This window comes from Papio anubis, chromosome 16 (genome assembly GCF_008728515.1).
Source record: "Papio anubis isolate 15944 chromosome 16, Panubis1.0, whole genome shotgun sequence".
In the NCBI taxonomy this organism is placed as follows: domain Eukaryota; kingdom Metazoa; phylum Chordata; class Mammalia; order Primates; family Cercopithecidae; genus Papio; species Papio anubis.
In genome coordinates, this window is record NC_044991.1 from 47042120 (window position 1) to 47064835 (window position 22716).

The 22716-nt window shown below is 39.3% G+C and overlaps 1 pseudogene; it reads left to right on the forward strand.

Annotated features, from left to right (window-relative positions):
• Positions 1 to 10211: 10211 nt before the first annotated feature.
• Positions 10212 to 22194, forward strand: LOC101006103 (annotated as a pseudogene).
• Positions 22195 to 22716: the final 522 nt, after the last annotated feature.

The following is a 22716-nucleotide window of genomic DNA, read 5'->3' on the forward strand; positions in this document are numbered from 1 at the left end:
CACATAATCGTCAGATTCTCTAAGGTTGAAATGAAGGAAAAAGGGTTAAGAGCAGCGAAAGAGAAATGGCAGGTCACCTACAAAGGGAAGTCATTCAAACTAACAGCAGACCTCTCAGCAGAAACTCTACAAGCCAGGAGAGGTTGGGGGTCAATATTCAACATTTTTTTTTTTTTTTTGAGATGGAGTCTCACTCCGTTGCCTGGACTGGAGTGCACTGGCACAATCTCGGCTCACTGCAAGCTCCGTCTCTCGGGTTCACGCCATTCTCCTGCCTCAGCCTCCTGAGTAGCTGGAACTACGGGCGCCTGACACCACGCATGGCTAATTTTTTTTTCTTTTTTGTGTTTTTAGTAGAGATGGAGTTTCACCGTGTTAGCCAGGATGGTCTCAATCTCCTGACCTCAACATTCTTGAAGGAATTTTCAACCCAGAATTTCATATTCAGCCAAACTAAGCTTCATAAACGAAGGAGAAACAAAATCTTTTCCAGACAAGCAAATGCTGAGGGGTTTCATCACCACCAAGCCTGCCTTGCAAGAGGCCCTGAAGGAAGCACTAAATTTGGAAATGAAAAACTAGTATCAGCCACTGCAAAAACAGACCAAAATATAAAGACCAATGACATCATAAAGAAACTGCATCAACTAGTGTGCAAAATGATCAGATAGCATCATGATGACAGGATCAAATTCACACATAACAATACTAACTTTAAATGTAAATGGGGTAAATCCCCCATCTAAAAGACACAGACTGGCAAATTGGATAAAGAGTCAAGATCCATTGGTGTGATAGTCAGCAGACCCATCTCACATGCAAATACACACATAGGCTCAAAATAAAGGGATGGAGGAATATTTACCAAGCAAATGGAAGGCAGAAACAACAACAACAAACAAACAAACAAATCCAGCGATTTCAAACGTAACCTAGGACAAAACAGACTTTAAACCAATAAAGATTTAAAAAGACAAAGAAGAGCATTACATAATTGTAAAAGGATCAATTCAACAAGAAGAGTCAACTATCCTAAATATATATGCACCAAATACGGGAGCATCCAGATTCAGAAAACAAGTTCTTAGAGACCTACAAAGAAACTTAGACTCCAACACAATAATAGTGGGATACTTTAACACCCCATTGTCAATATTGGACAGACCAAGGAGACAGAAAATTAACAAGGATATTCAGGACTTAAACTCAGCTCTGGATCAAGTGGACCTAATAGACATCTACAGAACTTCCCACCTCAAATCAACAGAATATACATTCTCAGTGCCACATGACACTTATTCTAAACTTGACCACATAATTGGAAGTACAACACTCCTCAGCAAATGCTAAAGAACTGTAATTATAAGAAACAGTCTCTCAGACCCCAGGGCAATCAAATTAGAACTCAGGATAAAGAGCCTTACTCAAAACCACACAATCACATGGAAATTGAACAACCTGCTCCTGAATGAGTCTGGGGTAAATAATGAAATTAAGGCAGAAATCAAGGAGTTCTCAGAAAATGAGAAAAAAGAGACAATATACTAGAATCTCTAGGACACAGCTAAAGCACTGTTAAGAGGGAAATTTATAGCACTAAATGCCCACATCAGAAAGCTAGAAAGCTCTCAAATCGACATGCTAACATCACAATTAAAAGAGCGAGAGAAGCAAGAGCAAACTAATACAAAAGCTAGCAGAAGACAAGAAATAACTAAGATCGGAGAAGAATTGAAGGAGATAGAGACATGAAAAACCCACCAAAAAATCAATGAATCCAGGAGCTGGGTTGTTTTTTTTTTTTTTTTTTTAGATTAACAAAATTGATAGACTGCTAGCTAGACTAATAAAGAAGAAAATAGAAAAGAATCAAATGGACACAATAAAAAATGATAAAGGGGATATCACCATGAACCCCACAAAAATACAAACTACCATCAGAGAATCCTATAAACACCTCTATGCAAATAAACTAGAAAATCTAGAAGAAATGGAAAAATTCCTGGACACCTAAACTCTCCCACGACTAAATCAGGAAGAAGTCAAGTCCCTGAATAGACCAATAACAAGTTCTGAACTTGAGGCATTAATAGCCTACTAACCAAAAAAAGCCCAGGACCAGACAGATTCACAGCTGAATTCCACCAGTTACAATGAGAAGCTTGTACCATTCCTTCTGAAACTATTTCAAACAATTGAAAAGGAGAGACTCCTTCCTAACTCATTTTATGAAGCACCATCACCCTAATACCAAAACTGGGAAGAGACACAATAAGAAAAGGAAACTTCAGGCCAATATCCCTGGTGAACATCGATGCAAAAATCATCAAATACTGGCAAACCAAATCCAGCAGCACATCAAAAAACTTATCTACCACGATCAAGTCAGCTTCATCCCTGGGATGCAAGGCTGGTTCAACATATGCAAACAAGAAATATAATCCATCACATAAACAAAACAAAAGACTAAAACCACATGATTATCTCAATAGATGCAGAAAAGGCCTTTGATAAAATTCAACAACCCTTCATGTCAAAAACTCTCAATAAACTAGATATTGATGGAACATATCTCAAAATAATAAAAGCTCTTTCTGACAAACACACAGCCGATATAATATTGAATGGGCAAAAGCTGGAACATTCCCTTTGAAAACTGGTAGAAGACAAGGATGCCCTCTCTCACCACTCCTATTCAACATAGTATTGGAAGTTCTGGCCAGGGCAATCAGGCAAGAGAAAGAAATAAATGGTGTTCAAATAGGAAGAGAGGAAGTTCAATTGTCTCTGTTTGCAGATGACATGATTCTATGTTTAGAAAACCCCTCATCTCAACTCAACAACTCATTAAACAGATCAGCAACTTCAGCATGTCTCAGGATACAAAATCAATGTGCAAAAATCACAAGTATTCCTTTACACCAACAATAGACAAGCAGAGAGTGAAAGCAAGAATAAACTCCCATTAACAATTGCTACAAAGAGAATAAAATACCTTGGAATACAGCTAACAAGGGAGGTAAGGATCTCTTCAAGGAGAACTACAAACCACTGCTCAAAGAAATAAGAGAGGACACAAACAAACAGAAAAACATTTCATCCTCACGGATAGGAAGAATCAACATCACGAAAATGGCCATACTGCCCAGAGTAATTCATAGATTCAATGTTATTCCCATCAAACAATCATTGACATTCTTCACAGAATTAGAAAAAAACTATTTTAAATTTTGTATAGAACCAAAGAAGACTCCGTATAGCCAAGACAATCCTAAGCAAAAAGAACAAAGCTGGAGGCATCATGCTACCTGACTTCAAACTATACTACAGGGTTACGGTAACCAAAACAGCATGGTACTGGTACCAAGACATATAGACCAATGGAGCAGAACAGAGACCTCAGAAATAACACTACACATCTACAACCATCTGATCTTCGACCAACCTGGCAAAAACAAGCAATGGGGAAAGAATCTCCTGTTCAGTAAATGGTGCTGGAAAAACTGGCTAGTCATATGCAGAAAACTGAAACTGGACCCCTTCCTTACACCTTATACAAAACGTAACTCAAGATGAATTAAAGACTTAAATATAAAACCCAAAACCATAGAAACCCCAGAAAAAAACCTAGGCAATACCATTCAGGACATAGGCACGGGCAAAGACTTCATGACAAAAACACCGAAAGCAATAGCAACAAAGTTAAAATTGGCAAATGGGATCCTATTAAACTAAAGAGCTTCTGCACAGCAAAAGAAGCTATCATCAGAATGAACAGGCAACCTACAGAATGGGAGAAAATTTTTGCAATCTACCCGTTTGACAGAGGTCTAACATCCATAATTTACAAGGGACTTAAACAAATTTACAAGAAAAAAACAACCCCATCAAAAAGTGGGCAAAGGATATAAACAGACGCTTCTTAAAAGAAGACATTTATGTGACCAACAAACGTGTGCAAAAAACTCAACATCACTGATCATCAGAGAGATGCAAATCAAAACCAACATGAGATAACATCTTACACCAGTCAGAATTGTGATTATTAAAAAGTCAAGAAACAATAGATGCTGGTGAGGCTGTGGAGAAATAGGAATGCTTTCCCACTGTTGGTGGGAATGTAAATTAGTTAAACAATTGTCGAAGACAGTATGGCGATTCCTTAAGAATCTAGAACCAGGAATACCATTTGAACCAGCAATCCCATTACTGGGTATATACCCAAAGGAATATAAATCATTCTACTATAAAGACACATGCACAGGTATGTTTATTGCAGCACTATTTACAATAACAAAGACATGGAACCAACCCAAATGTCCATCAATAATAGACTGGATAAAGAAAATGTAGCACATATATACCATGGAATACTATGCAGCCATAGAAAAAAATGAGACCATGTCCTTTGCAGGGACATAGGTGAAGCTGAAAGCCATCATCCTCAGCAAACTAACAGAGGAACAGAAAACCAAATACTGCATGCTCTCACTCACAAGTGGGAGTTGAACAATAAGAAAACATGGACACAGAGAGGGGAATATCACACATCAGGGACTTGTTCGGGGGTGGGGAATGAGGGGAGGAAACTTAGAGGATGGGTCATTAGGTGCAGCACACTACCATGGCACACATGTACCTGTGTAACAAACCTGAACATTCTGCACATGTATACCAGAATCTAAAGTAAAATAATAAAAAAGAAATTTTATAAGCCTCCAAGTTATCAAATTAAACTCATCAATAAAAAAAAAAAAAAAAAAAAAAAGAAATGCAAAATCTTGAGTTTCACCTCAGTACTCCCAAATCAATACCTCTGGTGTAAGGTCCAGGAATCTATTTTTTAATAACCTCTCCAGGTGATTCTGAGGCATGCTAAAGTTTGAGAAGCATAGCTTTAGGGCCTCAGCTTAACACCATCAATTTGGTCCCCTCCCAACTTGTTAGAAAAGCAAGAACTTAGTCCCTAACCAATGACCTATGGAACTAGAATCTGTATTTTAACAAGATCCTCAGTAGTTCAGTATGCTTATTAAAATTTGGGAAATGATGCTCAAGTCTACAGCATAGCTTGGATCCAATCTACTCTAACAGGAACTGATTAGATAGAATATAGAGCTAGGCAAAATATAAATAAATTATTGGAAAATTGGGAAAGCCAAGTAGTGCTGCTTTTACATTGGATTGAAGCAAATAAAGAATGAAAGCTTCAGGATTTAATACTCTGCCATTTATAGGGCTGCTTAATAAAGGTTTGGGAATGCACCAGGCTGAAGTGAACTGAGTTATAGACAGTGTTCTTGCTGGAAGACAATTGGAATCAATTCTCACCTTGGCAACAGCTGTGAGAAAAAAGAAGCATAATGATTTCCCTGCTCCCTCTCTGTTCAGTTTGGATCAGCAGCTGAGACCAGCAGGAAGGCGGAGGAAGTTTTGTCCTTTGGGTGTGGGTGAGGTATTCCTTCCCAAATTTCTACTCAGGGCCCTGGATTTAAAACAATTTGTTTCTGCCACTTCTGCTTTCCTTCAGGCTGTAGGTATAGAACGAGACTTCTATGATACAAAAGCATTTTGGAGAAGGTGCTTCAGTGGGCCACATCTTCCATTGTCTTTTCTTGTTCCCTACTTGCATGGTACAGATTTGGTGTATCAGCCTGGGTCAGCGGCTGTGCCTAGGCTCTTGGAGTCTTTGTAATCTGAGGATGAATATGGGAAGAGCAGGCACTTATTGGTATCTGACCAAGACCTCAGAGTAGAACCATTATCAGAGTATACAATAATCTTTAAAATTGATTTTTAGTATCAAGTTACTATATCAAAGTATATATACATATAGCGGCTGCTGACTTAAATATATAAAACTCATCTGCTTCCTGCCACTTCCTCCAAGAAGACCAAGGTGCAATTAACCATGCAAAGATTTTATTAAAATAAATATCTTGAGAAAAAATACGGTGAGTCAGGGAAGGCTGGGAGGACTGATAGATTGAGATGCAGGCTGGAATCCCATGAGGCAGAGAAAGAAAGAAAAAAGATTGTATGGAAGCACCCAAGACAACTGTGTAATCTAAGGAAAGTTTGGCAAGCTTGGCAAAGAGGTCCTGAGCCAAAGTTGGCTGCCAGAGGAGCCCCATGTCTTCCAGAAACTGGCCTCCCTTAGTATTCCTGCCATGCTCAGTTATTCGCGGGGAGTAGCTTCAGTGCAAAGAAAGTGATGGATGTCAGTCTACAGCAGTTGAGATCCTTGGTCAATGACTCTCCCTATAGTCAAAGGTGTGCAAGGCACAATCTCAAGGCCATAACTTTCCTCCTTATCAAAAATATACAGTGGATGCTTAGTGTTCAAAGAACCATATACCGGTCTATTTGACATCTCATGGAGCATTTCATGAATATGACATACAGCATATATATACACATACACTGAATACATATATATATATATATGTTCACCTTAGGCATTCTGCACTATCAGAGCAATTGTCAACTGTGTGTTTACAGGAAGGCTCTATGTTTCCTTTGGAGAAATATAGGGGCAATGGGGCCTTTGACAATGTTAGGTGAAACTTGGAAAATGGTATTGTGATTTGCAACTGAAGTGTTGAGTGTTGTTGAATAGCCTTCAAGAAAGCAAGAGCTCAGTGTGGTATAGAGACTGTGAAGTGATATGTACCCTGCCTTGAAACATCAACAAACTGCCGGCAGCAGGACTTTCTGAGCAGTTCTGTGAGGCTCCAAATTCTCCTCTGACATAATCCCCGAGATGATTAGTGCAAATTTTTCAGTACTGAAAATTGAGAGACATACTATGTGTAGCCTACTAAAAATGTTCCAAATCATTTTTTTTAAACCCCAAAGTTCTTAGGACTTAGTAGTGAGAGAACTAAGCTTAAATTTTATTATCTTGTTGTGTGACCTTAAGCAAGTCACTTTATCTCCCTTCAAAGCTATACATTTATTCCTCATGAAATGATAATAATAGTAATAATTGACTGCAAGTGCCTTAACAGATTGATTTTGTTTGTGAAATGGCAATACTATTTTTTTTTAGAAAATAAAATGCCATACAAAGGAAAATGACTGGGTGAACTGAACTCAAGTCCTCTTAAGGAAAACAGAGTTTAAGGACATGAATGCATTGAAACTGGAAACAGAAAGTGCCAAGGTACAGAGTAGAACCATGGATTGCCTATTATCTCTCTCTAGGTTTTCCTTTCACGTTCTTCAGACTCACAGATTCCTCTCTCCCTCATATTTTCAGTTTAAATCCTGGTCCAGCAAAGAGAAGGGCCCTGGACCTGAGATCATCCATCATCAACAACCTCTCTGCCAAGAAAAGTCCAAGGCTACTTCCTTAGGAAGGGTCTTTGGACCAGGGCATTTCAGTAAGAAGGGGAAAATTGGACATGACTGGCACTTAAACAAACCCAACAGGTGCAGACTGTAAATTGGCAAAGTGACATCATCAATAGAAAATCAGACTGCAGAAATCGAGAAACTTGGCATAGCCCTTCTCTTTCCAGTCCACTTGACCTGGTGCTAACCACACAACTGCCGTAAGCCTTAATTTTCTCATGGAGATGGAAACGGGTTATTGGGAAATTCAAATCAGATAATTTATGTGAAAATATGTTATAATCTCTGAGATGTAAAGCGTGACCACCGGAGTTTAAAAAGAATAGAAGCAAGAAAACAAGCTGAGTCTCCAACTTGCCGGGAAGTGAACACACTCCAGGAAAGAAATTCACTCAATGGTGAGTAGAAAATGTACCACGTTCAAGGGTTTTTTTTATTATAACATCCAACATCTTTGACAAATTACAAATAGAACACAGTGGTTGATTAAGTAAGCGGTGCTATGGTGATGGTAAAAGCTATCCACTAATCTTTTCATAAAAGACAAATGGCCAAGTGGGGATTTCTTTTAACAAAGAATCAAGGGGGCCTTTAGAAACTGAAGAATCAGATTGTAAAGTCGGAAGCATTGGTCTCTGTAACTGTAATCTCGCTTTTTAAAGCTATGTTTTCAAAGTCTTGCTGGTTGGCAGACAAGCAAAACTCAGAGCATATTCATGAAAGAACAGACTGAGGACTTGCAAAGACTTTGGAGACAGGAGACCTGTGTCCTGTTCTGCTCCTGACTGGCAGGGTAATACAATGGTACTTGTTTCCCCTCTCTATGCCTCCATTTTCTCAGCCATAAAATTTTGTCTATAGTTGAGGACTAATTCTAATGTCCTTCCCTCTTTAAAAGACTCTAATCCTAAGGAACTTAATCTAATCACGGCCTCAAAGACCACTTTTCTCTTTAGAAAGGTGAAATAATATTGAAAATGTTAAAATATGACAACATTGGTATAGCAGTCATCTATAGTCATAATAATCTTGTAACAAATTACCCCAAACTTTGTTGCTTAAAATCAGCACTGATTACCATTTTCACAAATTTGGAAGTAGATTAGACAATTTGGCTGATATTGGCTGGGCTTTATTGAACTTGACTGGATTCACTCACATGCCTGTGGTAAACCTGTGTATAGTTGGGGGATGGCTGGTCTGTGTGGGACTCAGCTGGGACAGGTAGAATGGCTCGGGGTCTTTCTCCAATGCCTGGAGCTTTTCCTCTTCCAGAGGCTAGTGCAGACTTGTCCACGTTTCTCTAAAAGAATGGAAGTACACAAAGCCATTAGGGCCTCGGTTCAGAACTGGCACATCATTGCTTCCAATGAATTATATTGCATGTTTGCATTTACAAAGTAAATCATAAGGTCAATTTATAGGTGTGGATATAGACATCCATTTTTGCTACAAAATCATATGGCAGAGGTGTATGGAAACTGGCAGCAATGAAAAAATGGGGGAAATTTTGGCCATTAGTCAAGACAACCAGATGATTAGATAAGTCTACATGATTCTCTCTGAAATGTTCTCAAATGTATTTTTTAAGTTAGATGATTTAAAGCTTCACTCATTAAGTTAGACAATTTAAAACCTCATAGCCAGGTAAATCATAAGCAGTACACAAATATTCATATTTTTTAAATGGAAAATCCTCAGAACAAACACAAGAACAGGGACATTACATTTGTCTAAGAAGTAGCAAGTTTAGATGGTTTACATGTTATCCAACGAACTGTTAGTTTCACAGATGACTCTAAAGATTCTTTGCTTTTTTTCGCAGTTCATAAATGATAATGAAACAAGAGAGTTCCCTGATTCTTCTCGAATTCTAGCGACAGGGGTGTGGCTCGAAACTCCTTGAGGGACTGGGGAGCATGCAGACAGGCAGGTGCAGAGGCTCAGGCAAGCGCTTCGGGCTCCAGCTCCAGCTCCCAGGTAGTGTTTAAGAGTGGGTACCTGCAACTCCAGCATTACAAAGCTCTTTCAGCTTTGCTGGCCACAGACGTCTTGAGTGTTAATCATCTCAATAGACCCTCTGCCTTTTCACAAAAGCAGAGGGCCAGTGTAACAGCTTTCCGTATCCTGAGCTCTTGTCCAGAGTTCCAGAAAAACTGGGTCACACACGGACCCAAAGGATGAATGTCAGGTTTTATTAAGTGGTAGAGGAGGCTTTCAGCGGGATGGATGGGGATCCGGAAATGGGGGATGGAATGGGAAAGTGATCTTCCTCTGGAGTTGGGCCGCCCAGCAACTGGACTCCTCTCTGACCAACCCCAGCCGAATTCCCCTCGGAGTTCAGATGTTCCTCCTCTTCTCCCTTTCTCTGCGCATCATTCTGCCATCTGTCTGGTAGTCTGCTGGCTTTCTGGTCTGCTCTGGAGCTTGGGGTTCAGGGTTTCTGTGGGTGCGGGATAGGGGGCATGGCGGGCCAAAGGGCCATGAAAACAGAAATGCCTATTCTCATTTAGGGCCATGGGATTTCAGGCTTGAGGGTGGGATGTTTGCTGGGGAACTGCCCTCTTCTACCTAGTATTTCCTTGTCTCCTGTCTGTATCAATAACCTAGAATTTTTTTCTAGTGCCATCTTCCTGAAAGCTATGACAGATGCAACCTATTTGGCAGAATGGGAGCTAAGATATTACCATCATGCAGAATTATCCAAACAGAAGCCCTGAAGCTCCCCTTTTCATGTTAGAGTTGAGTGATTAACATGCACTAGAGATGAGGCTCTCACTCCTGCTCCAGCTTTCCAGACCCACCAGCCTCATTTCAGGTGCTCCACAGGCACAAGTGGTCAGTGCACACATAGCATGTCTCTGCCAACACCGAAAGTCCTGATGGAAGAGGTGACTTCGAGAATGTCCACAGATATCCAGAGAGGGATGGTCCGGGGGAACACAGGCCAACTCCAGGACATAGATGAAGAACTAGGTGCCTGGAAAAAGGAGATTGTTATCCAGTATGAACAGCTTGACTCATGTAACGCATTGCTAGTTATCCTAGCTACTAATTTACTTAGTGACTTTGGGAAATTTATTTCATTTTTATTATTCAGGGAAAAAAGAGATTAGAATAGATCAGGGCGTCTCAAATTCTCATGTGCACATGAATTACTTGGAGATCACGTTACAATGCAAATTTTGATGTAGCAGGTAGAAGTGAGGCCTAAGATGTTGCATTTCTAATCTATTCTCATGTGGTGCCTGTGATGCTGATGTTCCTGGTGTATGGACTACGATACTCCTCGAGTAGCAAAGGGTTAGGTCAGAGAGTCATGGAATATTGGCTTAAAAAAAGCCCTTAGGAATTCCCTATCCAGTCCTGTCTCTAAAGTCCTATTCAGCTCCTAGAATCCTTGAGGTTTGGGGGAAAAAAAGGCCCATTCACATTCCTCAGGGGGCTTTGGTGCTCATAGCTCTGTAAGAATTTAATGGCCATTTGAATTGTTCTATAAAACAACAAATATGACTTCAGAATAACTCCACAGTTTCCTTATAAGGAAAGGCTTAATTCTTGCCTAATGGCCTGCAGTTAAGTGAAGAGATCTTTTAGCTCCTGTTTTCAACTCGGTAGAGGCAGGATGATCTTTACATCTGCTTTAATTGACCTCCTCAAGCCACTCTCATCAAGTGTTAATTCTGTGTAGCAAAACATGGCTGGTCCTAATAACTGCTGTTACTTAAAGCAGGAAAAAAGAATATCAGAGGGGCATCAGAGAATCATACACTGAGTTGACAAACTTTCTAGCTTTTTTCATGTGGGTGCGTATGGTGGCTGGTGGAAAAATACTACCTATTACCACAAATATGCTATACTATATATATAGTTTATATATATAGCTATATTACAATATATTGCTTTCTTGCACACCTCCATGAAGCTGCACAGTGTGCTCTGAAGTTCACAGATTCTTAGTCTTGAATACAAGACCTGCTACTTTCTTATGAACCAGGCAATGAGTGCATTTAGTGAGCTGTACCACCAGACGCGGTGCTGCCCTCTACAATTGGAGTCATTCAGTTTGTCCTAAATGGGTGGGCATGTTTTCTACATTTGCAATTTGAATTTCAAGACTGGGAATACTAGAGCTGAGGAAGCCAGAGTATAAAAGGAAAGAATAAAAGGGCAAAGGACTAAAACCAACAGAGAAAGGCAATTACAAGGTGTATAAATGTACACTGTGCAGAGGTAAGGATTTATTACACTGCACGTGCACGTGTGTGTGTGTGTGTGTGTGTGTGTGTGTGTGTGTTGCATGAAAGGTAAGGGAAAAAAGCTAACATTTGTTAGGCGGAATTCGATAAGTGCAGTTGCAAAGAATAAAGGGAGCTTTCAGAAAGCAGGCAGCTGCAGTGGAGCCTGAAGCCATGGTACTTGATACTGCAATATACTCTCAATGATTCTAGGCAGCTTTTGAGAACAGCAGGGAGGCATTCAGGGTGGAAGACAATGGCAAATGTCAAGAATGAAAGAAAGAATCTAGAGTTTAAAAGACTGTTGAGTGACAAGAAGGCCAGATCAAAGAAAAAATTTATCAAGTATTTATTATTATAATGCTAATAGAGATCAATAATCATAAAGAGAAACCATAGCAAAAAAAAAAAAATAAGCCAATGACTCAATCTTAAAAACAAATCCCCTCAACAAAAAGACAGTAGATGAAGGAATTGGTGGAAGATACAAACATTCACCTTTTCATCCATTCTGATTTTTCATTTTATATTTTGTTACTCAAGTCATCAATGGAAAGAAAGTGTCTTAAACTAATTTGAATTTCTTTGTTTTGAAAATTATATAGTGGAAAGACTTTTAGAGAAGCACAAGATGGGGCTGGTGTATAATTCACTGCAAATTGAGCCACAGAGACCATGTCTAAGCAAGAAATTTTGATCCACAGGAAATATTTTGGGAGAGGCAACATTCTGAAAACATATCACCTGGGTCCTCTGGGCTTGTTTTCAACTTCCTTCTCACTTCCATGCTGTGCCCCACACAGGTGTGCATATGCAAAGCTCTCTCATGGCAGATTGGGAGGTCAGGCTTGAAGGAAAAACCCTGTGTTTGGAAACTTGCTTGGGCTTGCTAAGGACCAGGGTGGTTTAGAAGCCCAGGGAGAAATGTTGAAATCAGTCATTGCAAAATCACTTTTGCAATAAGTAATGAATAAAGACTGAAGAAAAATCTCTTTCCTCCCCAAAGTAAAAACCTACCACTTAACTTGTCTAAACAGCTTGTCATAATAGAAGCTTAAAGGCAACATGAAGTGCTTCCCACAGCCAAGGCCAGAACCTCCAGCCATCATTGATTGATTGGTTCATTCAGTAAATATCTGTCAAGAAACAGTATATGGCAAGCGCAGTCCTGGACATTGCACCAAAGAACAGAAACATGACAACTCCATTTGTAGCTGTCAGACATCAAACCAAGACATCACCTCCTCAGAGAGCTCACTGTCTGACACTTTATCTCCCCTGGCTCCACCTCAGTTATTCTCTATGTTGTGGCTCTGATTATTTATATTATAGTCCTTGATATATCTGAATTCTGTTATACTTAAAAAATCAGGGTCTGTCTCCGCCCACTACAATATCACTGCGAAGACCTATTCTGAATTGTTCACTGCTGCATCCCTAGCTTTTAGAACAATGCCCCATATGTAGTAGTAGCTCAAAAAACATGTTTCTTAAGGGAACAAGTGAAGATGATGTAAACCATCTGACAACCCCACTAGACAGAGACAACATCATATACAAAGAGAAAACTTCAAAGCAGTAAGTGAAAGATCTATAAGAAAAATCAACACATTTCTATTGAAGTTAAATTTTAAAAGATGACTTCTAAAAAAGTCCACTGGAGGAAACTCCTAAAATTTTCCATTTGGTTTTGGATCCAAATCAGCATTTAAAAAAAAAATCCCGTAGTAACTCATTCATTTTTTTAAAATGACATCCTGGCAATAACATGTTCTGATCAATACAACATAATAGAGTTCAGAAATTATGCAAAATGCACACAGGAGTCGAACGTATATCAAAGGCAGCACTTGAAATCAGTAATGTTGTATTTAAGAAAAACCTGGTTTGTCTTCTCAAAATAATTTAAAGTTGGATCTTATTATTTATCTCAATATAAATTGCACATTAAATTACCTTTAATGTAATTAAACATAAAGTTCTAGAAAAGAATCTCGGTAATGTGTAACATAACTTGTAGTGAGAAATGTATACAACTTTCTAATTGTTTTAGGCTACTCTTGCATCGCTATAAAGAAATACTTGAGACTGGGTAATTTATAAATAAAAGAAGTTTAATTGGTTCACAGTTCTGCAAGCTCTACGGGAAGCATGGTGCTGGCATCTGCTCTGCATCTGGGGAGGCCTCAGGGAGCTTTTACTCATGTCAGAAGGCAAAATAAGAGCAGGCACATTACTTGGTGAGAGCAGGAGCAAGAGAGAACAAGGAGAAGATGCCACACCCTTTTAAACAATCAGATCTTACAAGAATTCACTCACTGTCACAACGACAGCACCAAGGGAATGGTACTACTCCATGCATGTGAAATACGCTTCCATGATCCAATCACCTCCTACCAGGCCCCACCTCCAACACTGGGGATTATCAATCAGCATGAGAATTGGAGGGGATGTCCAAACTATATCACTAATAAAAAAAAATTATATCTAAAGAACAAAGTCAGAAGAGAGGTGATAACAAGCAAGGGAAATATTCATAATACATATTACAAATACCCTCAATTTGTAAAAAGCTTTTATAAATCAATAAGAAAAAGTGAGCAAGAATTTAAACAAGAAAAAGAATGCAAAGATTTACAATAAATGGACCAATGTTGACTATTATACAGAATTTTAAAATCCAAAATAAAATAGCAATGTGACATAATTTCCTACCTTAAAAATGAAGAACATATTTTAAGTATATTTTTTACACCATGTTGGTAAGATAGTGATAAAAATATATTCAAACATTAAAGGTAAAAATAAATTGCTCTAATATTTTTGAAGGGCGATTTGGCAATGTCTTCGAAAATTAAAGCATATACCCTTAGTCCCACCAAATTGCTCTAGATTTTTTTAGATATACTTTCATATATACAAAAGCGTGACAATGGAGAAAGAGAAGGAGAATGAGAGAACAAGAGAGTGAAAAAAATAGGAAGAGAAGTGGAAGGAGAAGGAGAAGGAGGAGAAGGAGAAGCAGCAGCTGCCAGGTGCTCACTTACAGAGCTGTTTATCCAGATAATGGAATAAACGGCAACAAAGAAAAGAAGTAGATTTGGGTTGATTTAGAAAAGTCTTTAAAATACCAGCAAAAGACAAAGAGGAGTAGTGTGATATTAAAACAAACAAATATAAGAAAATAAAATGCCCATATACTCTGGAAGAAAGTACAAGAAATTGTGCCCAGTATGAAACAATTGTCTCTGAGCTGGAAACTTACCCTTTCATGCTCTGCTTTGATGCTGGAGTTGGAACTCCACAAACCATGTTTCTCCTTGGCCATGTGACTTCCTGTTAAGGTTTGGTGATAGATCACTGATTATGGATATCTTTTCACTGTCCTAAAAATCCTCTACACTCTGCCTTTCAGAAATAGGCCCTTTCATATTAATGCATAGGTGGTTGGATAATGTAAAGGTATAATGTGTGTAGAGTCTGTAACCTGCTTGGCTCATGGTTAGCAGCAGCAATCCACTTTTTCATTCACTGAACAAAGATTTATTAAAGGAAAAAAATGTGGCTCCCATCCTCACATTCTTTGTCTTCTTGCTATGCAGGAAGTAGGTTGAAAGCTGTAATTTGATTTGCTGCCAGGACATAGAGCAAGGCAAATTCACTGTAGCTTTTTATAATTTGTCACACACACACAAACATTGAGGCCCCTGTTGGCATGCAGACAGGAAAGAGTAAACCAGGTAAACAGGAGAAGCCATTTGTCATGGAGTCTGATTCCATTAGTCAAGTGGTTTTCAGTCGGAGATGATTTTGTCCTACTGGAGATTTTAGGCAATGTTTGGAGATGTAAGTGGGGGGATTGCTACTGGCACCTTGTAGGCAAAGGAAAGATGTTGCAAAACATCCTACAACGCACAGGACAGACCCTCACAACCAAGAATTATCTGGCTCAAAGTGTCAATCGTGGCAAGGTAAGGAATGCCTGTGTTCTGAGAACTGAACCACTGTGATTATCGGGGGGCAGGGATGTCTCCAGGAGTCTTGGTGTGAGAGTCATTCTCACCTGCTTAGGCAAGTCCCCCAAACTCCCAGTTTCAATTTCCTCATCTGCAAAATGAGTATAATAGAATCTTCCCACCTCCATAATTGGTCGTGATGTGCAAATCAATCCAAAGATGAAAAGATTTAAGAAGTAGACCAGGTGGACAATTTAAAATGGGTAACTTTCTGTTATTATTACTGGCCTTTTCATAAAATAAAAAATTGCCAGCAAACTTCAAAGATTCTGTTAATTAAAAGAGACTTATCAAAACCAACATTGGTATAATTATGGCACCAGCACCCAATTTTCATCACTAGGAATATGGCTCATTTCGGGGGCTTGCATTATAACATCACAGGTTCAAAAGGGAATGAAAATTAAATGAGTTTCTTAATAGTGCCAACATTCCAAACATTTGATGTAAAAATAAACAAAGAATATATTATGGCTGCACATTATTCATTCTGTTTATAGATACTTCTCCTTTCAATACTGTCCCAGGCACAGGGAGCCAATAATACAAGCCATGCCAAAAATCACAAATTGTGTCTTGCTTGGTACTTGACAAGTTTTCCAAAGTTATCAAGGTTCATTTAACAACCAACTTGCCAGTAGCTGTTAAGAAGCATGAGGAGATGAGTCAATGGTTTATTTTCTCTTGTGAGTTAGCACCTTGATCGTGGTCCTTAGCTTAGAGAACCATTTCTCTTGTAGCTTTATTCCTTAGGCTGGCTCGCTCGTCTTCTTTCTAACTCCAGCATGTATGGATTATGTATCTATTATGAGTCCAGTGGGTGAAGACCTTGCCTCATCCATATTGTAGCTTTGCAAAAAGTGAGTGTGCAATGTAATCAAGTAAGTTAAGTTCTATTAACATTTCTCAAGGGAATTCTTCTTATGTCTCAGTCTTCCATTGCATCTGCAGAGATTCCTGGTGAACATTTACTGAAGGAAATGAATGTGATCCTCTCATGTTACAATCAGTAAGCTGAAAACTGCTACTTGATCGTGCCATCGGATCATAATGAAAATAAAATTTACCACAGCTTTGTACAATTTCTGAAAAGAGGACCCTATTAGCCTATTCACTACAACACAGCAGCATCAACACAAACCCCACCAGGCAGAGAAGTTCGAGTGATTTCCTAAATCTCATTGCTGTGGGAAGAACAGGGCCTCATGCTAGGGGTCTGTGGCCTCACCAATTGCATAGACTAGGATGGGGGTGAGGAGAAACTAAGGTAAGAGTTGATTAATATATGACTTTCAAAAGCTACATAAGCCAAGAGACAGTATACTTAGTAGAGTTTAGACATTCTTTGAGACCCTTTCAAAAAATCTGATTAAAATATAAACAACGAGAGCTTTGATCAACAGAGCCAAGCTTTCCTTCAGTGTTTACCAAGCACTAAGTCCTGCAATCTGGTGAATTCTGGAATTATGGAGATGAATAAAACTCAACCCCTTCACTCAAAGAACTAATGGACTATTTGATGATTCAAGGGTGTCTACAAAACAATGATTTAAGGTGGGTTTTTTTATTCAGGAAGCTGAAAAGATAGCAGACATTAAGACAGAGTGAGGCTATCAAAAACAGACAACCATCTTTCAAAACAAAAAAATTCCTGTTGAGAGACACTAGCAACGAGAAGCTCCCGCGGTAATACAAGAACATTGGTCTGGGCTTCAAGACACCAAAAAAGGACACTGAGGGCACCTAGACTGACGAGAAATTTCCCTTCACTGGTAGCATCTCCATTTGAGAGAGGATTCTGTCTGGCATGGTGAACAAAATGAACAGTCAGAGAACCATTATCATCTGCCCAGACTATCTGCACTACATGTCCAGGTATAATTGTGTTGAGAAGTGCCATGAGAATATGCCTGTTCACCTATTCTCCCACTCAGGGACATCCAGATCGGTGACACTGTCACAGTGGGTGAGTGCCAGCCCCTGAGCAAGACTGTACACTTCAACATGCTCAAGGTCACCAAGGTGTCCAAGAAGCAATTTCAGAAGTTCTGAGTATGTACATCTTCTCATTCACCAAAAGGAAGTACAGTGATTTTCTCATTCACAGATACACAAAGATCTAAAGTGACATCAATGTTTACAGGAGGATACGAATGCATTGGCTGTGTCTGAAAAATATCAGGTATGGCATCCCCAACCAGGAGATATTCAATAAGAGTCTTAAAGGGAAAATGGAACAAGGTGTAGGGCATGACTGGAACATGGGCATATGCTAGTGAACTGCAATGACACAAACTAGGAAGTATGACTCATACTGGGGGTGTCCACAGATAAGCCTGGAGATATTGGCTGGGTCAGAGCTTGAAGAACCATGTGATGGTTCTGGCTGTGATCACAGCCACCCTGGCTGTGGTGTTTATATTTTACAGGACGCATCAGTAGTTCCCAAATTTTGGCATTTCATTCACCAAGAAATTATCCCCAAATGAGTGGGGTGCTCACATAGGGTGTTAATTTTTTTCTATCATCATAACATGGCATTAAGGAACAAATCTCTGTAGCAGAGATTCCCAGTGAAAAATATTTTATATCTCAAGCATCCCTTCCTGGATCAACTTAAAACTACACTTTTCTCTCCTCGACTTTACCTCGGATCACAAGACTTGCTGCGGCCAGTAGTCTGACAAATTGTTGTTCTCTCAGCTTGGAAGATCTTCTTCTTTGGATATCTTCATTTTCTTGTACACACACTACGTGTGAAGCTCTGCCTCATCTTTGCCATTTCACACTCAGTAGCTCAACTTCCAACGTGTCAGCATTTGCCTCTCTTTGTCTGCGGCCTTTCTCTGGCCAAGGAAACCAATTCTGACATTGCACAGGCAAGCAGAAAATGCCAGAGAATTAACACCCTCCTCCCCCAGGAGCAACCTCAACCTATGGGTGTCAGGAATAATGCATAAAAACCACAGCTTTTTCATTGTTTGAAGAGAATTCTTCTAAAGTGCTTGCTCAACAACCCTTCCCAGGGCTTCCCATAAGGACTTAAGTTACCCACTGTAGTAACTTTCTTCATATTTGAGCCTGAGACTCATTGACTGTTCTCCCTTCGTCTCGCTTCTCTAACTCTCTATTGGTGTTTGACTCCTTATTTCAGAGTCTGCTTCTGGGGAAACCCAAACTAACACACACACATACACACACACACACACACACACAACCAGAGACAGCTTAATTACAACTTCTGAAAGGAAGGTTCCTTTGATGAATCATGCAAAAGATGATCTCTCCACCATCTTAATTCCCAAAGCACAGGATCTGTACCTTTCTACTAGACATTTCCCGCTTTTGTGTCTATGCCAACTTCTCTTAAGGGCAGCAAACTCCTAAAGGGCATTATCCACATTATTTCTAAAGTGTGTTTTCTGTAACATCTGTCTCCATGTTGGCAAATAAAAATTCAATAAGTCTTGACTTTGAAATTTGAAATATAAACCCTACCCATGTTGCCATTGAAACTCAGTTGGCAAAGAATGACCATTCCAAACAAAAACAAATCTAGTATTTTTAAGAGAGTTCTTTCTAAAGGCAATGCATCTTGATTTCTGCAAGGTATTTGACATTATGCACCATTTAATTATGGAGGATTTAGGGAAATCTGGGCCAGGTGATGTCACAGGTACATGAAAGTATAGTGAGTTGAACAATCACAACATACTGGGAAGAGGTTTAGTGACGATCTGAGTGAAACTTCCTGAGGATGTGTCAGGTCTCTGACATTGATCTTTGACTATTACAAGACATTTTTAGTGAGAAAAAAAATTCAGTTTCTCACTCACTATGGATTTGCTGAAGTTTGGCTGATGTTTTATCTGGGCTTGATGAAATTTGGCTCTAAGCTGAGGTCTCTTGTATTTTATATCAAGAAATAATACAAAGATTGGTAAGTATATTTATTAGATTTATAAATTATAAAAGATGGAAGAGAGAACCTAAACTGTTTTCTGGTAGAATCATGAGTCAAAGTATCCTTCATAAATTGGAATAACTGGCTAAAATCAACTAGATTTAAGAGAGGACAATGTAAGATGTGTGACTGAGATCAGGTAATTTATAATAAGGTAGAATAGCCATAACTGACTCCATGTCTAATCATACAAATAAAGACTTGCATGGTTAATGGAGTTAATATTATTCCATAAGAACCAAAATATAGAAGCTAAAAATAAAACCTAATACAATCTTAGAAGGCACTGATAGACATGAAACTTATTTTTTTGAGAACCAGATTCTGGATATTAATAAAACATGGATTCCTTTAGTTCTTCCCAGTTTTTCCAAACTCTGCATAAATAGTTCTGGGGGTCCTCAGGGAGAGTCCCATAAGCTCTCAAGCAGGAGGTGGAATCTGCTCTTTCCATTGCTCCTTCACAATCCACCAGTACTGCTCCATGTTTCCTGGAGATTCTGCCTTATATCCCAACAACGCCTGCATAGTCAGGTACCTAAGCCCTCTCCTGTTTCTTTTCTTCTCCAGATGTAGCTCTCCCAGAGCACAGCTCAGGGAATTACATCAATGCTATGCTTCCACTGTACCCCACCGGAGGAAAGGGCTCTGTGTGCTTGGTTACAGAGACCATACAACAAAGCTACTTTATACCCTGGGTGCCTTAGCGAAATCATAGCACAACATCACTACTCACGTTGAAGAGAATGGACCAGAGTTCATAGATGGCAGACTGTTGTCTAAAATGCTAACATCCGACACTGCCTCTTGTTCTTGCGTGAAATTTTATATAATCATCTCTTCCTTTACGATGTCCCATGTAGATAGATCCATCATGGGTGCTTCCTCAGACCTGGCCAGGAGGCCTGAATTCTAGATTAGGTATAGCTAAGACTCAAACTGGAACTGTATGCTGGAGTCAACCACAGTTGGTTTAAATCTTAGCTCTAGAAATTAGTTAATTACTCTCTTTGGGTGAAGTTGATTTATCTTTCAAAGCCTCAGCTCTCTTATCTGTAAAATGAAGATGCCAGTACCTATTTCAGAGATATTAAGTGACTTTTTAGGAGGAATGAAGTGATACACAGAAAATACTTAGCACAGCATTGGACACATACTGTTTTATCAAAGGACAATCGCTGTTATTATTATTGCAATTATTGTAATTATACTTCACTAGATTATGCTGCATGTACTGACCATGGAAGAGTCTACTAACCACAAAAACTCCACATTTAAGAACGTTGATCTATAGGATGATTTCTGTACCGGTCACCCAAGAGTCTTTGCTGGCAGATGTTTAGGGCATACACTTCCCAGAGCAATCTTCGTTTGCTATGAGGAGAAATAGGAACAGGACAACAAAAGATCTCTAAATACTTCTACTGAATAAAATTTAGTAAATTCTGGAGCTTAGTAACATAACTAAAAATGGAAACAGTACATTTATGAAGCACTATTGAGTAAAAAAAATTTAAATAGCTCATTTTTTTAAAGTTAGCATTTTATTAAAACTATTTTTAGATAAAAATGATTGATGTTATTATTATGGAGATGGCCATCACTCTCTCTGCTCTGAGTCAGTACAGACTACCAATTTGTCTCTAGAACCATTTAAGAGGCCATGATGAGGTAGAAAGGATTTTACAGAAGTAAGTGAAGATAGCTGCAGATGGCAGATTCGGAGATGTAGAAATCACAGGGGAAAATTGCTAATACATTAGCTTGTCTAATGATAGAAGGGACAAATGAATATCCTTTAGACTTCAAAGGAACCTTGTAATCAACACAATTTGTTTGCAGTCCAGGAAATGAATCTAGGTGGGTTAAATGATATTCAGTTCTTCTTAGGAAATATCAGAGGCAGAACGAGTACCAAATCTCCTGACTCTCTGTCTAGTAATCTGCCACAACCTAAGCTTACTCTGCCCCAGAGTCACTTCCCTGGCAAGAGTGTTACATCGCTGTAACAGGGCTTCTCAGATTCTGTGTTGAGGAATGAGTTTTCTTTCCAAATCCCTCATGAGCCAATATTTTTGTTCTATACCCAGTTAATGAGATGAATCCATTGAACACGCACTTGGATGTCAAGTAATATCAAATTTCTTAAGGTTTGTTTTCAATTTCTGTACTTATCTCATGCAGATGGCTAGCAGTTTCTTTCTTTATTTTAATTCACTGAGAGTTTACACATTAGATATCATCCTAACCCAAGTTCAGTGCGTCCTAGAGTGATTTTTTAAAAGTTTTAATAGGTATATTTGATTGATTGTGCTTCGGAATGCTTCAGAATGGTCCTACTACTTTTTCTTCAAAAATGTTTTTAACTCTTCTATGAGGTAGGCAGCCTCTAAGATGGCTCAGATGGCCCTTACCTACTGTCATCAAGCTCTGTACAGCTCCTCTCTCCTAGAGTGTGGGCTAGAATTATTAACTCACTTCTAATGAATAGAAGATAGCAGACCTGAAGAGATGTCAATTATGCAATTAGGTTATAAAAATACTTTGGCTTGTCTTGGGTTCAGGTTCTCTCTCTGTTTTGTTTCTCTGTGTGTGTGTGTGTGTCAGGATCTCTCTCTCTCTCTCTCTCTCTCTCTATCTCTCTCCACTGTCTTTTTCTTCTCTCTCTTTTTATCTCTATTCCTCTCTTTCTCTTTCTTCTCTGTTTCTACTCTCTCTCTTTCTTGTCTTTCTCTCTCTCTTTCTCTCTCTCTCTCCCTTTCTCATCTTTTCCCTCTCTCTCTTTCTCCTTTCTCTGTTTCTTTTCTATCTCTTCTCTCTCTCTTCCTTCCTGTCACCCTCCTTCCCTTCCTCCTTTCTTCCTTTCTTCAGATTCCAGCTCTGGCAGCAGCTAGCTGCCAAGCTGTTAGCAATCCTGTGTATGAAGCCACATGGCAAGTAAGCGATGGTTGCTTATCCAGCAACAGCCAGTGAAGACCTAAGACCTCCTACCAGCACCCACGCGAGGGAGCTTGGAAGCAGATCCTCTCCAGTCAAGTCTTGAGATGACGGCAGCCCCAGCTGACATCTTGATTGCAGCCTCATGAGATCCTGAGTCAGAGGCACTCAGCTTAAGCTATAGCCTGGATTCCTGACTCAGAGA